The sequence below is a fragment of the Rhinolophus hipposideros genome, assembly GCF_964194185.1.
Source record: "Rhinolophus hipposideros genome assembly, chromosome: 6".
Taxonomy (NCBI): Eukaryota; Metazoa; Chordata; class Mammalia; order Chiroptera; family Rhinolophidae; genus Rhinolophus; species Rhinolophus hipposideros.
Window position 1 is genome coordinate 12,575,082 of NC_138052.1, and position 24,161 is coordinate 12,599,242.

Sequence of the window (24,161 nt, forward strand, 5' to 3'; positions counted from 1 at the left end):
GGTAGAAATAGATGGAATCATCTACCATGCTTACAGACAGGAAAAATTAACATTAAAATGTCCATACTATCAAATGCAATTTATAGATTCAATAAAATTCCTGTCAAAATACTAATGGCATTTTTCACAGAACTAGGACTATTAATCCTAAAATTTATGTGGAACTGCAAAAGACCCCAAATAGCCATAGCAATCTTGAGAAAGAATAGGTTTATGATACCTGATATCAAACTATGCTACAAGGCCACATTAATCAAAATGACTTAATAGAGGCATAAAAACAGACACATATATCAATAGAATAGAATAGAGACCCAGAGGTAAACTTATGCCTATATGGTCAATTAGTCTATGACAAAGGAGGCAAGGATATACAATGGGGTAAAGACAGTCTATTGAATAAGTGGTGTTGGGGAGACTAGACAGATACACACAAAAAAGAAAGGAAGGAAGGAAGGAAGGAAGGAAGGAAGGAAGGAAGGAAGGAAGGAAGGAAGGAAGGAAGGAAGGAAGGAAGGAAGGAGGGAAGGAAAGAAGAAATTAGACCACTTTCTTACACAATATACAAGAATAAACTCAAAATGGATTAAAGACTTAATGTAAGGTGCAAAACCATAAAACTAGAAGAAAACAAACAGTGCTTCTTATAAAATATTTTCTGATATAGCTTATCATGCAAGAGAAACAAACAAACAGACAAAATGAACAAGTGGGACTACATCAAACTAAAAAGTTTTGCACAACAAAGGAACCATTAACAAAACAAAAAGACAACCTACTTAATGGGAGAAGATATTCACCAATGATACATTTAATAAGGGGCTGATATTCAAAATTTATAAAGAACTCAGCTCAACACCAAAAAACATCTTAACACCAAAAAAAACATACAATCTAATTAAAAATAATGGACAGAGAACCTGAATAGACATTTCTCCAAAGAGAACATACACATGGCCAATAGACATGTGAAAAGATGCTCAATGTCATTATTCATCAGAGAAATGATAATTAAAACCACAAGGAGATACCAATTCCCTCCTGCCAGAATGGCTATTATCAATAAATCAACACACAAGGGTGGGTGAGGATGTGAAGACAAGGGAAACCTGGTGCCCTGTTGGTAGGATTGCAGATCGGTGCAGCCACTATAGGAAACAGTTTGAACGTTCTTCAAAAACTTAAAAATAGAACAACTTTATGATGCAGCGATTCCACTTCAGGGTATTTACCTAAAGAAATCCAAAACACGAATTCAAAAAGATATATGCACCCCTTTGTTGCAGCATTATTTACAATAGCCAAGAGATGGAAGCAACTTAAGTGCCCAACAATAGATGACCTGATAAAGAAGAGGTGGTGCATGTATAAATGGAATATTAGTCAACTATAAAAAGAATGAAATCTTGCCATTTGTAACAAAACAGATGAACTTAAAGGTTATTACGCTAAGTGAAATAAGTCAGACACAGAAAAATAAACACTATATGGTCTCATGTGTGAAAACTAAAGAACAAAACAAACACAAAATAAACAAAACAGAAACAGACTCACAGATACAGAGAACAAACTGATGGTTGGCAGATTGGAGGTTGGTTGAGGGTCTGGGTGAAAAAGGTGAAGGGATTAAGAAGCACAAATTTGTAGTTAGAAAACAGTCGTGGGGATGTAAAGGACAGCGTAAGGAATACAGTCAATAATTTTGTAACAACTATGAATGGTGCCAGGTGGGTACGAGACTAGTTGGGGGAATCATTTTATAAGTTATATAAATGTCTAATCACTATGTTGTACACCTGAAACATATAAGAAAATATTATTGAATGTCAACTTTAATTGAAAATTTTAAAAAATTTAAAAAGAAAATCTAAACATGTTCATACAAGTTACCAGGAACGGGAGGGGAAACAGAGACTTCTTTAGTAAGGTCAGAATATATAAAATTATATTGCTATGATACTAAATTAAAAACTTGATAAGAGATGCTTCATATTCTATCTTTTTTATGTCACGATTTCTCTGCTCGTCAATACGGAGACATTCCAGAAGTGGGGAAAGGAAAACTGAGGAAGTCAAGAAACATACAAAACCAATCAAATAAATTAGGACAACTGATCAACAATCAAATATTCTAGACAGAAGTGAAAGTAAACTGAATTAGAACGGAACACTAATCAGCTTTTGCCTAAGCATATTTTCTTTCAATTACTTTTAATAGCTTTTTTTAAACATAAATTAAGTTCAGCTGCAAAAAGGTCTACTAGTTACTTGCAGGCTTTTCTCATTCTAAGAAAATCTTCGTTCCAGACAGTAACAGAGATATCACACCTATGGCTTCTGGATTCAGATCTGCTCTCAACTCTTCTATGATAGCAAGTCATCTTATCAAAGCATTGACCTTGGCTTTGTCACTAACTAGGGCAGTGTGATTTAATATCCCATGCTCCAGGTGACTTCTTTGGAAAATAAGGAAGCTGAAGAGGGAGGCCAAGATTCAAACCACTGCCCTACCCATCCATCAGCTGTGTGACAGTAAGCAAAAACTTAGCTTCTCTGTATCCATTTTCTTATCTATAAATCAGAAGTACTAATTTCTCACTCTCAGGGTTATCATGACAATGGTATGATTTAATGTTTGTATCAACATGTATATTGGATGGCATATGACAGATGATCAGTTCTCCAACTTGCACTATATCTTTGTATCTGGACAATAGGCCAGCCCTGTCTTTGAAGATATTTACATCCTACAAAGAAAAGGAAAAATTACCCAATATTTATGAATTCTGAAAGCTTTCTGAAATTGAGTGTTTGAGGTTTTGTCTTGTCTAACAATGGACAAGCTTTTAAAGGAGCTGATTAAAGAAGCAGTCATCTTCTTATTTTATATATCTTTTTTTACTTTAATAATTGTTTCACACTGATAGTAGTTGAAAGTTTAAAAAAAGGACTAAGAAACATGCAGTCTGACAATTAAGTTCACAAACTTGTTGCAACAATTTTGCTAACCTTTTTTGATATCACAGGGCTTATTCATTCAAATTTGTACCAACTGGACAAACAGTTAACCAAATTTACTATTTGGAAGTGCTGAAAAAGCTTTGTGAAAAAGTTAGACAACCTAAACTTTTCGCCAACAATTCATGGCTCTTGCATCACGACACTGCACCAGCTCACACGGCACTGTCTCTGAGGGAGTTTTTAGCCAGTAAACAAATAACTGTACTGGAATACCCTCCCTATTCTCCTGATCTGACCCCCAATGATGACTTTCTGTACCTGAAGATAAAGGAAATAGTGAAAGGAAGATATTTTGATGACATTCAGGACATTAAGGGTAATACAACAACAGCATAAGCCGCCAAGTCTGGGTCAAAAATTGGAAGCGCGAGCCCTTCCGACCAGTGGACAGGCCCTCACACTGTTGTTTGTTATTCCCACCGCTCTTAAAGTTTCAGGCACTGTCCGTGTATCCATCACACCCAGGTTAAGAGACCAGCCAGAGACCGACACCTGGACTTCCCAGCCTGTCCACTCCATCTGACCCTCAAGAAACATCCCGGATGAGTCTTGCCGTGGTCTGCCCAGCCTCCGTCTTCGCTGTTATTGGACTCCTATTGTTTCTAGCTTTTGCTGGTCTCATTGCATCTTTTCCAAAGAGCTGGTCACCACTGGAAAAGGGTTCTACTTCCTGTTCTGGGCTGCTTGGCTTCTCTCCCTAACCTGTCTTAGGCAGCAACCATGATTTGGCTTTTTCTCATACTATCTCTTCCCCAGGAAGGAGTCAATACCTCCCCTTTCTGTCCCTCAGGCTGCCGGGAAAAATTTACTGGCCACCCAACTTTCTCGTACTTACGTTTCATAGAGACCTCCGTCACCCATCGGGCTACAGCCTAGATTTTTGCCCTAGATTTTTGTCCTCTTAGCTAATATGATGATCTCTAAGTTGTTACCATTTACGATCATCAACGGGGGGGGGGGGGGCATGATGGGGAAACTGACCTTAAAATGGTTCCCTGCTATATGGAACTGAGCTAAAACGGTGGCTCCAGCAGAGAGAGAAGTCCCCAGCCTAAGCCCTCGCCCACTTCCTCAAAAACCCCTTCAAGCCACACCTTGATCCAATCACCAGATGACACCTACCCCTTCCCTGACTCAAGGAAGTCCCCAACCCATAAAAACCTGCTCAAAACCTTGCTAGGGGCTCAGCCTTTTGGGAAAGATCCCGCTGAGCCCACTGGCGTAATAAAGCTGTATTCTCCCTGATCTCTGCATGCCATTTGAGTTTCTCAGTCCTTGCCATTTTTGTGCAACAGAACTTTTTCTAAGATGAGTTCACAAACTTAAATTGTCTGACCTCCTGCATCAAAAATGTAGTACAAAGTCCAACTTTCATTCATTTGAGTGATTTCATATATTGTTGTGTCCCGTGCAACGAGGGTTGTGGGGAGCAAGGAGGGCGGTGCAGGGTTAACAAAAGACAGTAGCCATGAATAGAGTTTAAGTGGGGCCTAGGGACCTGCAGCCTCAAGGACTTGGCTGGGCTGGGCACCCGAATGGGGTCTACGCATTAGCTTGTATTAGTTAGGTGAGGAAGTAAAAGAGATAAAGTTTGTCAATCTCAAGATCTGTGAATCCTATACATCATAATAGGAAACTGATTCAAGCCAATCACCCTTGCCTGCAGGCAGCTGAACCGTAAGTCTCAGGATGTGTGTACTTCCCCAAGGGACAAAACCTTTATGCATATGAATAGATGAAGAGCACTTCATTGAATCTCTTCCCTCGCAGATTGTGGGAAGGAATGCAGCCACAGAGGCAAAGGCTTTCCTTAGCCTGGGGAAGGTGGGGGGCCGTGCCCACCTCTATGAACCCCGTGGGTTCTCCTGTTAGTCCCCACTCGACCTCACCTGGCTTGAGTTGTCCCCTTCGTGGGGAATCTTACTCATCATTGGCTGACCAGGCATCTTTCTGGGGCCAAACAGGGAGACATCAGGTGCTAGCACAAAGGTGAAGTCCCTGAAAGGATCCATCTCCCAGACTCTCCTTGCTTTAGGGGCAGATACATGGAGACAGACGGGTAGGCTGCTGTGTGGCAACAATATATCTATCACTAGAGATAAAAAACTCAACAATCTCGTTAGATATGACTGTTTGTTATGGTTTAGTTAGTGAAATTTGTTTCAATATGTTAAACTAAGCTGATTCAATCTTCTACTATTCAGCTTTTGCTCAACCAAGCACAGTGAGCTGAGAGGTACCTGTGCTAGACATTCTCTAGAATGAGGTGGACTCCTTTTTAGTTCATGCCACACTAAACTTATTCTCCCATTTAAGCCATTGTTTGTGCCCTATTAAAAATATAAATACTTTCTTACTTGTGCTTGCCATTACCATTCATTGTGCCCTAGGCAGAAATGTAATTTTGTAGAAATGCCTCACCTGCCTCTTCAGTCCAATGAACCTAGTCATTTGTTAAGATTCACCTCTTTAAATCCTCCCTAGACTTTCTCTAAAGTAAGTGGGACCATCACTTCCTCATTTTCCTCTGCCATATATATTACATACCTCCATTTTAGATTTTTGTAGTTACCACACTCCATAGAGTACTGCAATTATTTTTGACATCTGCTTTTCAGATTCTATTTGAAACAATGCTGGATGAAATATCCTTTCACAATAACAAAAACTAAACAACTTGCAAATATAGGTAGAATAGGTAAAGGCATGACTGAGCCTTGTACTGAACTGTAAACTATTAGTCATGTATTTGTTAAATTTGAAACGTATAAATTTTACTTAAACTTTCATAGTAATGGAAGACAGATGGGAAAGCCCATCAGTTACAATAGATAAACAAGATAAAACCAATTCAAAATTCTGGGAAGCACATAATATCTTGATACGAATAAGTTTTGAAGTGGCCCCCAGGATGAAGATATTGTGCAAATGAATGGTCATTCTTAAAAGCATCATTTTATAATGCACAGCCATGTGATTTGTGGTACTATTTCTCATAATAACCTTTAATGCAGTTGGTAACTTCTCACTAAAATACTATGCAGTGACAGAATGGATACCTTTCTAACGTTGTTCACATATTGTTCTCATGATAATGTGAATCAAGTAAAAGATCAATATTAGATTATGGAGAAAAAAATAAATTGATAATTTTTAGAAAATTCATAAATTTTGTTTCTCTTAGCTGAGCTTTTGTACAGTACTGTTTGGTGAAATATTCAAACTGAAGCTACTTACATTGCCTTTAAATGTAGAGAGCTATAGTTAGCAATTGATCAAAATGAGAATATGTTTGACATTCTCTTATAATATTAAGGAGTCAAAATAGGGCAGAGTCTATACAAAAAATTAGGCCTGGACAAGGTTAATAGTCTTCATGACTACCAGCAGAATAGCAAAAGACAGTAGCAATTTTATGAGGTTATAACTAAGGAAAGGGATAGAAGATATGGAGACAATCAGTGTTTGATTTATTACTATATAGGCATGTATAAATTTGCCTTTAAAATTAAAACATTTAAATATTTGTCAAAATGTCATTTTTTTCAGAAAGAGATTTCAGACTTTCTCTAATGTACAGACAAAAGAGTTTCTGAGAAATAAGGCTGGAGACAAGGCTACTTGTATCTGATTCTAATTAATTACAAGACTTCTTGCCCATTAAATCACATAATTGATAGTGATTAAGTAGTATCATCTACTTATAGGAAGAAGTATTTCTTTCCAGTCTCTGTATTGAGAGGTTGCACATTGAGATTTTACAAACATGATATTAAATAATTAACAAACAGGTTAAATTGAATAGGAGGAGCTGCAACATATAAAGAGCTTTGAATTTGTCACTCCCATCCTACCACAACACAAAGGCTGAACAAACTGAAAATTAATGACTTTCCTTGACCAGAGAACTGAGATCTCACTACAAATTGCCACTGAGAAATCTGGAGACAGGCTAATCCAGAGCCATAGTCCATATCTACTTACCTGGAATCATGAACTGGAATGAAAATGTAATTGTTTCATTGTGTTAATTGATTTCAAGTTTTTTCTTTTTTTCAAAATGTGTTAAAAATCAAAAAAAATAAATAAATAAAAAATAAAAAGTTAAAATTGTGCCTATTTTTTGGATTTAATAACATTTTGAGTTGCTTTGTACATAAATGACATTTTTATTTTAAACCTTTGTTATGTGGTAATACATGTATGATTATATTGAATTTTAGCAAAAAATACTCAAAACATACTAAATGGCATCAATTAGATTTAAGTATAGATAAATGATAATCAAGTGGCATTGATGACATAAAAAAATTATTATGAAATGTTATGGCATACAAAGCATCTTTGTTGTTGATAGCGCAAGCCGAAGGAAAACATATCCGAATGTCGAATGTCACAGCAAAAGTTAAATGGTGATTTGGGTGAATTGCTAGAGGTTGTGTGAACAAATATGAGAGTGAGAAACCTGTGGGAGCCATAGTCATAGTTACCTCTCACAATTTCATGGATTTTACCACTAGGAACTCCATTAGTTTCTCATAATAAAGAGTCAAGAAAGATCCCATTGAGGCTCTGGCACAGGGAGAGAAAAGTAATTATTGAGAAATATGTCCAAAGCATTCTCCATAATAGAAGCCTACTCTCCATTGAAGCATTAAACTTCTATATCACAGAAGGAAATCTAAAATGAATAATCTAAGGTTCCATGTTAGAAAAAGAGAGAAAAAGAACAATTTAAGCCTAACGCTAGAAGAATAAACTAAATAATTAAAATTAGAGCAAAAACAACAAAATTGAAAACATAAAAATGATAGAGAAAATCAACAAAACCTAAAGTGGATTCTTTGAAAAGATTGATGAAATTAAACTTCTAGCCAGGGTAATGAAGAAAAGAAGAGGGGAGGCAAAAATCACTAATTTCAGAAGTGAAAGAAAGGCAATTACTATTACTACCATGGATACTAAAATAATAAAGGAATAATATGAACAGTTCTAGGCCCCCAAATTTGAAAATTGGTAACTGAGATAAAATAGACTCATTTCTTGAAACAGACAAACTACCAAAACTCAAACAATGTCAAATATCAAAGGGTACATGGACCTCCTTAATTATGAAGTCAGATTATATATGTGTGTTCTTATATATAATATGTAATATATTAACATATAACTTCAGTGTGTGTGTGTGTGTGTGTGTGTGTGTGTGTGTGTTCAGTTAATAATTGGGACTGAGTAAAATTTGTTGAGAAACATAATAGCCAGTTTTATTTTCTACACTCAAAGCCCATGAACTTTTGGCCTGAATTTCAGAAGACTTATTAATCTGATCATCTAAAGAAAGGACCATATTCTAACTCTCATTTATTCTTCAATCTCTAAAGGGAGAGGTTTTCCCACTATTTTTATTTATGCCATTTCATTCATGACAACACATACTATCCCAGAAGGAAAGAATGAATAAAGTTAGGGTAATTATTAGATTAAGATAATGCATGTTATTTTATTTACATATTTTAGGGAACTGATATCTTGGCCAAGATATACAATAAAATGAAATGATTACTAGTTGAGGTGGCAGGGAGTGTTAGTAAAGTGAGGTAGGAATTATGACTATGATTCACTCATTATATTATTATCCCCTGATAAATTTACTAGCAAACAAAAAATGGAAGGAGAAATAATTACAAGCAATTTTAGATGCACTATGAACTATTCAATAGGTACTGTCCATTTATTTTAGCGACATTCTTGAATATCGTGTCTATGTTTTTGGATCTCTATTTATTTTATGGAAAATATGTTAATGATAAAATAATAAGTATGATAACAAAAAATTAAAACTAATTATGGTTTCCTATGAGCATTATATGATAGGAAAACATTTTTTAAGACAACTCTAACATAACATTATTTCTTGTCATTTTGCTGTAAGTATATAGCATATGGAATAAAGAAATTTTCTTCATTTACTTCAGGTTATGATGTATAAGTTAAAATGCCATGTAAAATGGGCACATTGGATGTGTCACTGTATCATGGAATGGTTTTAATATGCAGATATAGCACTAATTAAAAATACAATGTACCTTATTTGTTGCTATCATCCCACCATGAAATAGTCTAGTCATCAGTAAAGGTGAGTGAAAAATCTTTTAATTCTATAAATACAAATATTCTGATCACTTTTGTTGATTTCTAATTGCCGTCAGGTTTTGAAACAAACATTTTACCTCCTATTCATTTTCCATTGCCATTCCTGCTGATGAAGATAAAGTGAATTTTAGGAAAACTTCTATTGAATTGCTAACTTTGTCCATTTTAGCCTTAGAATATCAGTGAGAAGCTTCATTTGTGTGAAAATAACATTTAAAGAGACACATATTAATGCAGTAGTAGAAATATAAAAACAAAATCCTTTATGCTGTATATTTTAATTAAAGTATTGAGATAGATTACATAATAAATTGTGGAGTGTGGGATGGGAAAAATAAATTGCCCATGCTCACCATGAAATCTGTGTTAGGATACTATTATTACCCCCAAAGATCTTTTCAAGTGAGAAACATGCTGCAAATGTAACATACATTAATAATTAAATCGATATATAGGGAACATAATGTCTTCTTGAAGATTAAATATATATGTACAGTTTAAAATCTGAGAGTTCTAAGAGAGACAATCTATTGGGATTCATGTAGTCTTTTTTTTTATAATGTATGTGCCTGTGATTCAGACTGCATTTACTTTATGATCAATGTTTTTTTCATTAAAGCAATTTATTAAAAAGAAACTTGAAGAGCTCCTGTGTTCACTATATTTCTCTATTTCAAATAAGCTAGTGTATTTTTTCCAAACCCTAAATTATGAGGAAATACAATAATGCAACAGAATTCTTAAGATTGTGGCAAAAATAATTTGAGTCCTTGGGGAACCCAGAAAGGATGAATTGCAGAATTGGGTACTATAGAAAGGAGGAACTTAAACATCTGGCTTATGTTACTAGCACCATGGCTACCTATGTGCTCTAAGAGTTTCTAACAGTGTAGAACACTTATATTATGCATATGGTATTCTTTCTGTAAAACTTATCATTTTGAATAATGTTGATAAACGTTGCAAGCGTTCTCCTCCAATAAAAATGATTAGCCAAGACTCATACATTGGGTCATCTGTAAAAGAGAATAGATGTCATTGGCAGTACTAATCCTTGACAATAATGAGAAAGGAAACTCCTACAACAAAACTTAGACTATACTCAGAGCTGACGTGGTCCTAGATCAGTGCCACAACTTCCACCCAACTCCCTGAACCCTCCACGTGTATCTTTTTAAAAAAGTAAAAGCAAATCCTATCTGTAGGAATACTATCTAAATTTTCCATTTGGGCCTCAAGAATCAGAATTAAAAACAAATACTGCTAAATTAAAAAAATAAATAAAATGAAAGCACAAAATTCATGAGTATACAAAAGTACAAGCCACCATGACTAAGAATTCACATAATCAAAAACTGAGTTAGACTACAAAGACTAAAGGTATTAGAATTGTCAGACAGGGATATAGAAGAGCTATTTATGAGGTGTTTGTGAACATAATGGATAAAATCACAAAGATGGACAATTTAAAACAAACATATACGAATGCATCAGACGTATAAAAGCAACTGGAACTACTAAAAATAATACTTATAATTTAAGTGAACATTCAACAAAGTAAACAGCAGATTAAACACTGCTCAAGAGAAAAATAATATACAGGAAGATGAATAAAATTAAATTACCTACAATAAAGTCAAGGAGCTAGAAAACAGAAAGGCAATCGCTTTAATGGAGTTGGGAAGTTTTGAATACATATAACTGGAGTCCCAGAAGGAGTGAATAGAAAGAATGCAGTACAGTCAATGTATAAACTGATAACATTTTTGAAATTTTAAGAACTGGAGAAAAACATAATTTCACATATTTTACTCTCTCTGAATATATAATTTCACATATTTTACTCTTATTGTTCCAGTCTGTCTGTCTGTCTCTCTCTCTCTCTCTCTTGTTTTTTGTTTTTTGTACACCTAGTGCTAAAACATTATTGGCCTCCACACACACACACTGTCAGGAATTCTCCCAACACATTATAATATCCAAAAAAATCCATGATGGATTTCCAAATGAGTCTAAGAGAGTAATACGTCCTTTACTGAAAAACCACTGTTTCGGACTAAGATGAGCTTATAAGCATTTGACATATCATAATCAAGAACTCACATTTCAAAAGTGATTACAGGAGCACTTAAAATAATAGAAACCAAATATTTGATTTTGTAAAATTTAATTTTAAATCTTGAAAGTAGTGATATTCAAGACATATAATTAACTAAAACTAGTGTACAACACTTGCGCGTAGATGTGATATGAAATTCCTTCAACTTCAGAAGCCTAATAGATTCAAGTCAGTGCTGTTCATCTAATCTCTTTACTCTTGTGTCTCCCAATTTTATGCAGGACTCTGTTGCCTGAGTCACGTAAAAGACTGGCTCCTTATGCTATCGTAATATTGTTATATTCACCATGAACAAATCTTTCATGCAATGGACTTGTTGGGATGGTAGAGGCTAAAGAGTGCTGCTTCCCTGAGCAGTCAAGATCAAATTTCATAGTTATCTGTGTGCCTATTTGTCACTAAATATTTTCAAGTTTTTAATAATCTAGTATAAAACTTTTCTTAAATTCTAACTTATCCTTGGTAGTAGAGGAATTATGTAGCTTCTTCCCACTTATAATCATTAGTGTCTACAGATGTTTACCAAAAGAACTTGAGAATCACTGGACAGACAAATTGGCATAGGTCAGTTCACATACACACACACAATTATATATATATTTGTGCAAATGTAAAAGGCAAAGTATTAATCCTACAATTTCATGTTTTTAGTATGAGGAGTCCTTGGGATTGCCATGGAGAAGGATGGTTAGCAAATAGTTATTTTTAAAATTAAAAACAACTGAGGTGTGTCTTCTTACTCAGCATTAGCAAATGTAGGTTGTTACTTTCAAGTTAGAAAAATTGAGTTTTAAACATAAATGTATGAATACTTGCAACAAAATGTCTGACTTTGACATGGTTACTTGGAAATGTTCAGTATTTAGTAATTAAATACTTTGGAAAACTTTTTGCTTTGTTATAACATATAGATTAAAACATTTTAAACACTAAATAATGCTAAAATCAGTCTCACATTTTCATTTATTTAACTCTTTCTTTAAATACCAAAAACATTATCCAAACTGATAACTTTCATTTTTCATTGAAATGTCATCTTTTAGCTGTTTCGCCAATTTATATCCACTTTCTCAAGACCAAAATTAGCCACTACTGAAAGTGATTAAATATTACTCAGGTTCTCAAAATAATGCCCTCCAAAAACAACAAAAAAAAGAACAAAGAAAATAGAAAGAAAATTTACTAGTCCTATAAATGTTTAAATATTAAATGTTTAAATGTTAAAATGAACGTGACTGTAGCCAACCTAATTCTGAGGTGTAAGAAGTTGTACAGTGACAGACAGCCACATACATGCATGCCTTTAGTAATAGTATTTATTGAATTGTGGTTAATTTCTTCTAAAGTTATTTGTATTTTTTTTCCAAATGACTGTTAATTTGTTTGGACATAAATAGTTGTTAAGTTGTTTCGACCTAACTGCTTAGTAAATGGTACTCTTATTTATTTCAGATGGTGATCACGCTGAAAAAAAAAATAACTGAGATACTAAGTGTTATTGAACAAATAAAGTAAGGAAACCTCTGATCTAAAGTATTAAAATTATATTCAAGTGAGCCAAATTACAGAAAATCCAGTAAAAGTCTTATATGCTACTTACCTAACTCTAAACCTATTCCACCTTTATGCTAAGTAACGTGCCACTCTTTTACTGTCTTGTTAGAGGAGTTAATTTACATGGTCTTCTCTTTCATGAATATGTATCTAGATGAAATATCTCAGAATTTTATCACTGAATGTAAATAGGGAGAATTAATGCTTTGTTCCCTTCATCCACAAATATTGTTTTCTGAACTTTTACTAAGCACTTTTGACTCATCTGGCAGGGGAAATATACTAATATGCATAGTCAAGCAGAAAGCAGGTGTTGAGCATTGTACTGTGAAATTATACCAGTTGATACCATGAGCTCAAACATGAAAAGTGTTTGATGTGAAAAGAAAGAGAAAGCAGATATGAAAAGAAAGAAGAAATCACATCACCTTGTAATATACAGTTCTAGACTAGGACTCAGAGCACAGTCTCTGCCACCATCTACTTCTATTACTATGGGCAATCTATTTACTTTTCTGGGCCTTAGTTTTATTGTCACATGGAAATGTTAATTCTCTTACTCATCAATCTAACAATAATTTATCAGTATATAGAGTATTTTGAGGAATTTAAGGATGAATGTAAAATAATATATGCTCTCAGTTACTACATAGTCTATTAAGTCGGGTTAGGACATACAGTTACTTCCTAGCTTATGAAAATCTTCATTTATTCACCCACTTCTGAGAAAGGTTGCTCTGAAATCTGTGTCCTGTGCTCAACCTCTACTGTGAAAAACAAATAAACAAAAACCCTTGGGGCTGTGCCCCACGGTTAACACTCTTGACACCTCCTGCCCAGTCTCTAGTCATAGCTTGTCAGCTACGGAGGTGCAAACCATTTTTGAGCCATGGAAAACCGTACATAGCTGATGGGAAGAAGTGTGCTTTTTCTCTAAGGCAATTTAGAGTAATTAAACCTTTCTCCTCAAGGAGGCGCTGTGCTTTTTTTTGCATTTGTTAATAGAGCATTTTACCCAACACATATCAAATATAAAAGACCCGATCACTGAAATACTTAACTTTTAATTATATTCCTATTATATTTTATTTTGGGTCATTTAAATACGAGCAGGTCTCCTAGGTAACTCAGTTCATTGCTGATGAAAGCTAAGCAAAATTGCCTTTTACGGTGGCTATCAGAGAGAAAAGGAATTATCCTAAATGCACTCTGCATTACAAATGAGGAGATGGTGTTACTGAGAAATTGAAATTAACCTAAAAAAAATCTTTATAAAGAAAATCTTTGGAGAGTTTCTTTCCTCTTATTGCCTTTGTGTTTGACCCTTTGAAAATGTTATATTTTTCAGAATGACATTGTTTCCTGGGCAAAGCGAAGAGAAATATCTACTATATACACCTAGGAGGTAACTTTTGTTAAAAATTGGAGCTTCCAAATGACAAGGACAAAATAAAAGACTAGCCTGAAATTCAAACACAGAACTTTAAAGCTGTGTATATTTGCTTAAGCTCTGAATGAAGAGAGAAGCTATTTTTCATTCTGAATTGACATATGGCCAATGAGATTGAATTCTTTAATTTCCCGTTTCAGCATTAAATGTGAAATTGTGCATACATGTACTATAATTAAAACCAGCAACATTTGTTTCACAGAACAACTTTCCAGAGAATAACTTTATAGGCTACTGTGATTAGCCTTTACTTCAAATGTAAAATTAAACCATATAGTTTTTCTTCATTGTTTTTTCCCTGCTGGAGGAAAAAAATGCCATCCACTATTTTTATGCAACTTTTAAATTTTCAATAACCATACTAGCTAAAAATGTAAAATTATACGTATTTTTCTAAGTTATATTTAAAAATTCTTTGCAAGAGTATTAATGCACACCACTCCCTTCTATACTTTTGTACACAACAGCAAGGAGAACTGGGAGAGCAAGTTCCGTAAAACATCCTTTTTGAGGTTTCAGCTTCTTATTTTCTTGAAATTGAAAAAGACATTTCACTTATTTGATCTTAAGTTTCACCTTATGTAAAATGGGGGAATAAAGCCTATCTAGAAGTGTGTTACAAAAGCAAAATAAAAATTTTGATGTGATGTGCTTAAAATGGAATCCAGTGATTAATATTTATATTTTCTGTCCACATAAGATAAAGAGCTGTCAACTTTGCCAGTTTTCATCATTAATGGAATAAGAATACTCTTTGTGTTGCTATTGATACAGGAAGAGTTAGCATGTCCCCAGGTACACAGGGTCCCTGGTGGAATAAACAAAGACAGTCATATCCTAAAACTTCAGGTTTTGAAATCACTCCTTCGTTCCAGGACATAATGTGACGAGGCCTTGAGGTTAATCATAAAATTCATTTTGGCCTGACAAACGGAGCAAATCTGATAAATAAAGAGTGGGTTACTTCTTCAAACAAGTTCCCTTCTCCAAACAGTTCCCCTTCCTCAAGCAGGCAAGGGAAGGTATAAAAGTAAGAGCTTTTGCCTCAATCAGGTGGCACCCCCCATTCGGGACCCCCTCCTGCTCAGGAGCTGCAACCTCTTCTCCTGACTCTAATAAATTATCCTCTTTTTAAAACTTTTTTCCTCTCCCTGGTCCATGTTTTCATTCTTTGGCTTCATGAGACACGATCCCAGCCCAGACTCAGAAACTGCTAGCAGATCCAACATCACCTACATCATTATGGCTTTAAAAGCACTCTAATAAAATCCAGTTGTCATTAATGAAAATACTAAACTATTCTACTAATTTGTTAGTTTTCCCTGAGACTCTGGGACAAGTTTTCATTTTGTTAAACCCCTGCTCCCCCACCCCCTTCCCTGCCCTCTGCCCTAAATCAGTCAATTAATCAATTCTCCCACCAAAAAGGCGTGTACCAGGGTGCCTCTCACAGATGCATTTTGGCACTGCTTTACCTACCTTAAAAACCTAATGCTTCAGCTTTATGTAATATGATGGAAAATGGCCAAGTGTATCTATGTGAAAGACATTGAGGTGTCCCTTTGATTTAGAAAGCATCTGTGGCTGTGCCCAATTATTGCCTCAGCCTGTGTTGAGACAGAATAACTGGTTAATCAATATTCATGGATTCAATTAGACAGGCTTTACGCAGTAAGTATTCCTCTTTTCACTAGGTAACTTCCACTGGGCTATGTGCACACTAAAGAACTGTAAGATGATCTCTGCCCACAGAGAGCTTGTGGTCACATGGTCATGAGAGGGGGGGTTTCTCACAAACATGACATAATTAGACAGCAAGTTTTTACTTGGGTTCACATACTTCACACAAGTACTCTTGCTGTTTGGAGGAAAGGTGTGTGATCTCCACTGAAAATCAAAAAGGTTTCTTGAAAGGCAGGATGTCTAGAATACTAAATGCTTTGAAAATGAAAGACAATGTATGTATACCTGAGACACAAAACCTATGTAAACTTCTCCGATACTTTTGAAGAATGTTTTCCTACCAATTCAGGATAACTTATGCATGTTCTTGTTGTCAGTTTCCACAACTCCTCATTTCCTTTCTTTATTCTGTCAGTGGTTAGTTCTCAAAGTAAGAGGGGCAATTCTACCAAATATTCCTGGATTGCTTCATGTTAAATGTATCTCTCATTCCCACAGTAAAGAGGATCTGCAGACTATATGGATATTTGTAGTGCCATCCCAAATGCATTTAATGTACTTTTTGTACCACACAATTTCCCTGCCTTTTTTTTCTAACACCAGCTGTGTTTTCAACTAAACCATCACACTTTAGTGTACATATTCCCCAAATCTTGACATACTATATCATTTTATGTCTTGACACAAAATCTCTGAGATGTATTACAAAAATATAGCATTTGCAATTTACAAGGTTCAATTAATTACCAGTGTGTATGAATTCCCAGGCTCAATTTGAACTGGACCTACTTGCAAAATGGAATGGCAAGGGCTGCTAGACAACAGGCTATATTAAGATTTAATTCTGATTTGGTATGTGACTTTCTAAAAATAATTAAAACTATTAATAGTAATAAATAAGGAATTGTACAAACAAAGGAACTATAACTCTCATAAGAATTAAAGTCTGGTCTGGTGGCTGGTTTTTTAGTTTAAAGTAGTAATAAATAAGGAATTGTACAAATAAAGAAAGTGTAACCCTCATGTGAATTAAAATCTGGTCTAATGGCTCAGCTTTTAACTTAGTTTTTATGGAAGTGGGAAAACTGAACAGAGTAAATGTCAACCAGTTAGCAGATCTGTGCAAGGGATTTCTGTATGGAAAGGTTCTTAAATCAATGAAATTGATAGAGATGATAACACCCATTTAATCCAATCTTTTCATACAATGGACAAAAACAATGATGGGAAGACTAAGGGATCTGCTACTTATCTAGAAACTGGCTGAGGTGACTATACTGCATTTATTTTTATATTTAACCATTTTCACAAGTACTTTAATTGTAAAAATACCAAAAATTTAAATTGTCTTTGTCTCTATAATTTTAGTAATAACAAAGTTTGGTCATATGGAACTTGATTTAGATTGAAAACAGACACATATATTTGAGATTGGTATAACAAATAAAATTTTCAGACATTGAAAATCTAAGATAAGTTTAAAAGTATATTACTCTTTAGTTAAGAAATGGTTTACATTTAAGAATCTAAGAGTCTCAGCTAATGTTTCTAATGTTAACATATTCAAATATTCATTTTTTAAAAAAAGGATTGGAGATCTAGATAGGCCAGGCAGAATAAAAAACTCTGTGCATAAATATCTGGAGTGCCTTTATTCAGAGCATCTGTTAAAATGTGAATGTCTAGTGTAGACCTGTGTGAGGCATGCTTCCATAATTTAATTATTTTTCAATAAATATTTCTTAGCTTTTAAGAAGATATTGTTAGTGGTGAATGAAGCAGACAGGCACCCCACTCCCATGGAGCTTACACTCTGGTGGGGGACCAACATATATCAAGCAGGTAAACAAATAAGAAGGTTACTACAAATTGAGAATGTAGTATGAAGGTGAATAACTAGGAGTCATGGTAGAACAAATTGAACGATTGCGAGCTTGGGAGGCAGATCTTGAGGGTTAATTGCATAAGATTTCATGGAAATAACATTTAAAATATAACTTACAGGATGAAAAGGATTCAGCCATGGGAGAGAATAGAGAGATTGATATTCCAGGGAAAGGAAAAGGCAAGTACAGAGGGATTCAGTTAAGGAAAATAGAGTGTTATGGAGATAAAAATGGCCAGTGGTAACTTAATTTGAAGAGAACAGTTTAAATAATGAAAACAGATTAAAAAATTTCAGATTATCCCAGGTGAGAAATGTGGATTTTAGTTGAAGTAAAATGGAAATTATATGAAGAACTTTTTTTAAGAAAAGCTTTATTGAGATATGATTAACACACTATAAAATGTGTTTAAAGTATACATTTCAATGGTTTTCAGTATATTTACAGAGTTGTGCAACCATCACCATTATAAAATTTTTCATTATTGTAAAATACATATAAGATAAAAACCTACCATTTTAACTATTTTAAAGTGTATGATTTGATAGTTTATGTGCATTTACAAAATTGTACAATTACCACTATCTTGTTCTAGAATTTTTCATCACTCCAAATGGAAACCTCATACACGTTAAGCAGTTACTTTCCATTACTCATTTCTCAAACACCTGGAATCTACTAATTTATTTTATGTTTCTATGGGTTTACCAATTCTGTATATTTCAAATACATGGAACCATACAACATGAATCCTTTTGTGTCTGGATTCTTTCACTTAGCATAAGGTGCACACATGTTCATATCAGCTCTATTTGTCATAGTCAAAATATATAAATAACAAGTGTATATTAAAAGATGAACAAAGAAAATATGGTATACTTGGTATATCTGTACAATAGAATATTGTTCAGCCATAAAAGGGAACAACGTTCTGAAGCATGCACCTTAAAACACTATAATTATAGATTTTATATGAAGAGTTTTTAAACAGGGATGGCAAAGAATCAGATTTACTTTTGAAAATATCTCATTGGCTGCTATTTGAAGAATGAATTGGAAGGAGGAAGAGAAACGGGGAGAACAGTTAGGGAACTATTGCAGTGAACCAAGTGAGAAATGGTGTTTTTTTAAACTAGGAAGTTGGCAATGGAGAGAGAGGGGGAAGCTGACACATTAGAAAACTGTTTAGAAATAGAATTATCGGAACTTGGACTTCATTGGATTTAAGGAGTGAAATGGAAAGAGAAATCAATGCAGACATAGAGGTGTGTAATGCAGCTATGTCACTTATTACAATGTGAAAGACTGTGAAAAAGACAAATTTGAGGGAGAAAATCTGTAGCTAAAATGCAATTATGTTCAATATCATGTGTTGTCGAGAAACTGTACTGACTAGAACTCTGATATAATGGAGGTAGAAGAGTGAAATTTATATATCAACCTTAAAAAATTGTTGAGCAGAATCTTCAGAAAAGCAAATATGGATGTAAAACATCCCTTAGTAATTCCACTCCTAAATATGTACAGTAAATAAATATATTCAACTAAAATAATATACACAGATTTTGTTACAAAATTTTATTCACAGTATTCCAAAACTGGAAGCTAACAAAATGCCCATTGACAAAAGAATGGATAAAATATTTGTTGGAGCAGATTATAGCTCCCGACTGACAAAGAAACTGAGACTTTGTGCAAGTAAGAAACTTCTCTTATATTACACATCAAGTAAATGGTAAAGCTGACTTTAAGCCTATCATTATGCCAAAATATTTTATTCACTGCATATCACTGAATTCCCTCTGCACTTTTTATGCTTCCTGCCGATTTACATGTAGAAAAGTGCAGCCAGAAGGGTAGTCAAAGAACTGTGGCTGAAACTTGATATGACTCAGGGCAGAGTTTGCAGGATTACTGGGAAATTATCATATTAGGAAGATCTCAAGGATGTCAATACATCTCCGTGACTTCTCCCATGGCACCTGCACCATAAAATGACAACGAAATTGTCACTGTCAAATGAAAAAATGTTTTATACAGCGTAATCTTCCTGATATGTTAGAGTGGCTGTCAGCCACCAAACCATGCTGAACACTGGAAAAAATTTAACATACTAGGTTTTACTATTTACCCCTGTTGCAAAGCAGTTGATATAAAAACATAAATATTTAGGAAAATTAAAACCACTGCGCCTTCAAAAGGACTTTTACATTCTTCTGAAAAGAAGAAACAAAAAACCCAGAGTTCTAAGGAGTTCGAAAAGAGGCTTTATTCCAAAACAGAAAATGGTTCAGTTCATACATTCCATCGGGTCGTGTCAAACCACTGACAGTTTTCTATATCCCTGGTCATTTTTGTGTGGAAAACTAAGCTGCTAACAGTGCACAGGTTACTAAACTGATAGTCAATGGTTCAGCCATGTTGGTGACAATCAAAATACAAGATTTTCCAGCATCTGCCTCTTTTTCCTTTCTCTGGTCCTCCTCAGGAATCCACCATGTTTTCTGCCAAGAGACTTCTTCCACTCAAGTTTGTCCAGTTTCCCACTAAAATGCCTGCTTTCTCACCAGATTGGTTTTCATCAATTGTAATATTTTTATTAACCAGAGCAGTGTTTGTCTTTCTCATTAGATATTGTGTTTAGGAGGTACATAGAAGATGCCATCTAATCTGGGTCATACCCATCTGGAGCTTCTTCCTCACCTTGTTAGACCCAGACTTCCCCCTGCCCTCTCTTGGCCAGGTGTCTGAGATAACAGCATATATTACACCTAAGACTTCCCAATAATTTTGGATAGTCAAAGAAGTGGGAAACTCCTTCTTTCCATTTTCCCTTTGCATATTTTTGTTTGCCATTTCACTTTAATGATAATATAGTATGTTAGTTTCCTAGGGCTTTTGTAACATATTCCCAAAAAGTGGATGGCTTAAAGCCACATAAATGTATTGTCTCACAGTTCTGGAGGCCAGAAATCTGAAATCAAGATATTGGCAGGGCTGCACTCCCTTCCAAGTCTCTAGGGAGGATCTATTCCACGCCTTTCTTCTGAAGGTTGCTGGAAATTCTTACATTCCTTAGCTTGTAGCTGCATCACTTCAATCTCTGTTTCTATCATCACATTGCCACATCTCTTTCTGTCTGTGTTCTCCTTTTCTCTATTGTAAGGACATTCGCCATTATTTAGAGCCCCCTAGTAATCCAAGATGATTGCATCTGTATATTTTTAACTTAATTACATCTGCAAAAACCCTTTCTCAGATAACCTACCATTCAGAGTTTCCAGAGATTTGGACACAGGCTCATCTCCTTAGGGACTATCATTCAACCTACCCTATATGGTAAGATCAACATGAGGCATGTGATTGATAGAGTGGGAAACAAACTCTTTCCACACCAATTCCTGGTTTTGTTAGTCTCCGATGCCCAGTTAGTGTGTATCTTCTCTGGGCTTAGGCAGCGTGCAATATTTTCCAGTCTTACCAGCAAAAGTCTCAATTTATCTCTGGCTAAACTGAATTTTGAAACATGCTGATGTCTTCCAAGATTTTGCCTTGTAACAAAACACACATATCCAAGCAGATTTATTTTCTAAATATTTTTTTTCAAAATTTAAAGCAGTTTTTTAAAAAAACACAGAGCACTAAAAATGATGTAAAATCTGCTTTCATTGTTCTAGATTTCTCTTCTAGACATTTTGTCTTACAACACTCCTAATGGAAAATCAGATCCTAAGCCTCGTGTAGATATGTAGTCAGTATTATTTTATCTGACACAGGAAAGAGCTCTGATATCAATCCAATGACAAAGGTAGAAAATGTGTAAATATAAGGATTGCAGGAAGACCTCACCACAATCACATTGTAACCCTTGATCTTTGGTTACTCCATGGACTTATAAATATTTATAGTTTATTTACAGTTTCTTCCATAGAAAGTTTAGTGACTCCTAGGTATATTTATTTTTTCCCATTTCTGAGCAGAACTTGCTATGATAAGAACACTATGATTTATAATTCCAGTTCCATTGATAATGATTCTTTAACTTATCAGAAACAGTTACTTTAATTTCCTTCTGAAAGCAGGTGACTGCTGAACCCAGCCCCATATAGCTAATTAATTATGGTAATTGTATTATCTGGTGTTTGAAAATGGGTGTTTACAGAATTACTGAGATAAACGTTTCTATGTGTAGTTTGGCAGGGCACATTTGCACTTTCAATTTGTATTCTTCCATATTCCACCAGATGAATAATTTTCCTCCTGGAGAGAGAAACTAATACAGAATACGACATCCTCTGAGTCCCATGATAGTCTAACCAAAGCCTGTCATACAAATAGATTAATGGTCCACAATTTTCTGTGCACTGAAATATTTGTCATAAGAATAAAAGTATACTTTCTCCCCCTCCATTTTATGCTCTCATTATAGTCCTTGTCAAAGGAAATGATTAACTATTATTACTATTATTTCTTTCTTTTTTTTTTTTTTGGAAAAAAAATGTCCTGTGCTTGGTATAATCTCTGCCATTAGAGAGAAAAAGAAAAATATAACATTAATATTTTTAGATATAATTCCCTGAAAAATTGTTCTCATGACAGAATATAAAAGAGCACACAATAATACAAAAATAGTCCTATTACCATGGCACATGTTAGAGTGTTTTATTCGTTTTTTTTTGAAACAGTCAGCCCACTGTCACAATTACATTGTGGTTTTAGTTTTCCTTTAGATTTCGGCTTTATTTTTCTTTCAAATCTTTAGATTTAGACAGACAGTGAGCCTGTCACACATCACAACTATTCTATGAATGGTATGGGGGAGGGATCAGATTGAAGAGACTGCGTTTTGATGACTCCTGGGAGCACTTTCAGCAGCTTTGATTCTTTCACAACAATATGTAGTAGAAGGAAGAGCTTTTGCCACTTACTTCCTTTGTTCCTTGAAGTACCTGACAGTAAAGAGCAGGTATTCAGAAATTTGCTAACATTGCATCAGAGAAAAGAATAAAACTATTTAAGTAAATGGAAATTAGAGTTGGTCCTTACTTGAGTTTTTTTTTTTTTTTTTTTTTTATAGTCATATAGTAAAATTTTAGCCATTTTGGCCTTATGTAACACTCCTAGCTGGTGACAGTGTCTTAAGAAAATAATTCGTATGTCTCCGAATTAAAATGAGATCCACATGTATCTGTTTCTGGTAATATAACAACAATATGGGAACTATTTTTATAATATTTTCTAAATAGATGTGCACATCTTTGCTATTAGCATAATAATTTACATTATTTAATATTTTTAAAATATCATACATGTTATTTAAACATTATTAAAATGGTTTTAATTCTCTACAAGAGTCCTGACAGAGCCATCTCCTTTAGTCATATAATACCAACCCAGCTAGTTAAAATATTAAATGTTTATTCTAAACTTTATTCAAAAATGTAAACTACATATTAAGTCTACAGGAGTGGCAGGAGTTGTCTTCCTCTTTTGTTTTTCCTTGGCATACTGCAGCGATGGTTGCTTTAGCCATAAATTGGCTCCCCCACAGGCAGCATATCTTGTTGTAGTCCATCCTTGAAGCAGGACTTGGCATTTCTACACATGCTTTAATTTTTAAAAATCTTCCAAAATGATTAGAGTACAACTTCAGATTTACTGAAAGTGATGAATGGGAAATATACCCAAATCACCATGAACTCAAGGAGGTCCTTCATGCTTTCCTCAAAGCTCCTGTTCAGTCCTTCCATCAACCAAAGATTATCAATTCTCCATCAACCCTCTCCACCCTCCAAATCCCCAGGCATGGCTCAGCTTTTCTCCTCTTTTCTTTATTGGGCTAGATAGCTTTCTCCTTCTGCCTTAAAATGTTTGCAGTTTTCTGGCTCTCAACAGTTATCAAAGTCATCGTCCCTACAAAGAAACTTTCAGACCAATTGCTCAGAAGATAACATTTCCCCATGCAGTACAAATACCTAGGGGTATTTTGATAAAGAGGGAGAACCTGATGTTCTGATAGATGTAGTAAAAATCTGAGCTTCATTAAAGTTCTGGTTTTATCAGTTATTTGTAAAATAGTTGGTAAATTATTTATCCTCTCCGAATCTTAGTTTTCTCATTTTAAAATTTGATATTATACATACCTTATTAGGTTTGTATGGGGGATCCAGTAATCCTATTTGGAAAACACTAGGGATACATTTTATGTTGTGTGAAATAAGGCTGAAAAAAATGTTTAAAAGACGCTCGTCCTTCATAAGAACAATATTTCGGGAAGAAAGATGGGGAATGAATA